The sequence below is a fragment of the Chlorocebus sabaeus genome, chromosome 24 (assembly GCF_047675955.1).
Source record: "Chlorocebus sabaeus isolate Y175 chromosome 24, mChlSab1.0.hap1, whole genome shotgun sequence".
NCBI classification, from domain to species: Eukaryota; Metazoa; Chordata; class Mammalia; order Primates; family Cercopithecidae; genus Chlorocebus; species Chlorocebus sabaeus.
The window spans coordinates 59561707-59563436 of NC_132927.1; the positions used below are offsets into that span (position 1 = coordinate 59561707).

Genomic DNA, 1730 nt, shown 5'->3' on the forward strand with positions numbered 1-1730 from the left:
TTCAAAGCTATTTTTTCTCCATATTTAAGAGTTCTGTTTGGTATTCACTGGTCACTCTTTTCAATAAAATTAATTCTTTTTTAAAAAAATTACACAGAGTTGGAATTAATTTCTTATTCTTCTTATTGAATTTTTTGAATTTTAAAATAATTTATAAAATAACTATGAAGATGCAACAATGACTAACCCCCAAAAAGGTGCTATTGTTCACAAGGGAAATTTGTTTGTTTGGATTCTGTTTCCGTATATGTAAAATTGTAAAATTGGATTACATATGAGACACCTTCTTCTGCTGGAGTAAAATTGATTTCTAAGAGAATTGTTAACCATATTGATTTTTTCAATGAACTTGGGGATCTAGAACACTCTGTGATGATTAGATGCTAGATATTAGAAATCAGAAAAGATTCAGCTATGTATCCACAAATGTATTCACTTCCACGTGCTCATGTTTTATTTTTCAACAACTGCTTTTAATTGGGGAGTAAGCTTACACAAAATAACTTTCTGTCCAGAGGTGATGTACAGTATTGAATTTTGCTGACTCAATAACTGTTGCTTTTTACAACTAAGACACAGCGAATCACTTAAACATATTTAAATCAGTATCATTCGTGCTAACGTTTGGATGAAAAAATACTCAAGAAATTATTTTATTTTAACTCTGCCTTTTCTTTTCTTTTTTTTTTTTTTCAGCCCAGAGGTCTTTTATTTTATTTTTTTTAACACCTATTATGCCATGAATTCATAGGGAATAGGTTCCAGCAGCTCAGGCTCCTTCCCATTGGTTTTCACAAAGTGTGCTTCTCTGGGTGGAGCAGGCTGGCATTTCAGTTGAACCCAGATACCTTTCTCTTTGGCTTCTTTCTTTTTCTGATCATTTTCCTTCACTCATTTCAGGAAGCTATCTCGGCTCTTAGAGTACTTAATGTGCTCAATACGCACATTAATTCTCTTGGCAAGAATCTTGCCCTTAACTTGTTTGTTTACAACAATACCAACAGCATGCTGGGGAACATTGTAGACTCTTCCAGTTTTGCCATGGTAACACTTGTGGGGCATTCCTTTTTGAACAGTATTCATTCCCTTGATGTCTACGATATCACCTTTCTTATAAATTCTCATATACGTGACCAAAGGAACAACTTCATGTTTTCTAAAAGGCCTAGAGAACATATATCAGGTGCCTCTCCTCTTTCCCTTTGTGTTTGTCATTTTGGCGAATTACTGGTAGATGGCGGTTCCGGCCGAAAGGAAAGGCTAACTCTGTCTTTTCTATTTTTAGATTCAGGTTGCTTCATTCTTTTGATGTTGCCAAGACACTAGCGTGCTTCATTTACTCTTTTTTTCCACATTTGAGGATTATTTTGCATATATTTTACTCAAATTCTATAGATTCTGTCTTTACAACATATTCGTCAGTGATTGAAAGTAATATTTTAGCATTGTAAGACTAAATCCCACAAAGCACTTGTTGTGTCTGTTGTGTTCACTGCTGTTTCATTCAAGCTGCAGATAGTTGCTGGCATAACATGATCATAATATGTGTTTTTGACAAACAGGACTCAGTTTTGCCAATTTTTAGTCACTTTAATGTTGCATGCTACACGTCTCCTTAAATATGTAGCTGCAGTCTTAAATCCAATGCAGACTACTCTTGGTTCTCACTGGTTTCATCGATTAGCTCCACCTATGGTAGAAAGCACTTCTGAGCTTATCACCTAAACTAT

The 1730-nt window shown here is 34.6% G+C and overlaps 1 pseudogene; it reads right to left on the reverse strand.

The window, feature by feature from the left end:
* Window positions 1–676: 676 nt before the first annotated feature.
* LOC119618989 (large ribosomal subunit protein eL21-like) lies at window positions 677–1218 on the reverse strand (annotated as a pseudogene).
* Between the last annotated feature and the right edge of the window lie 512 nt (window positions 1219–1730).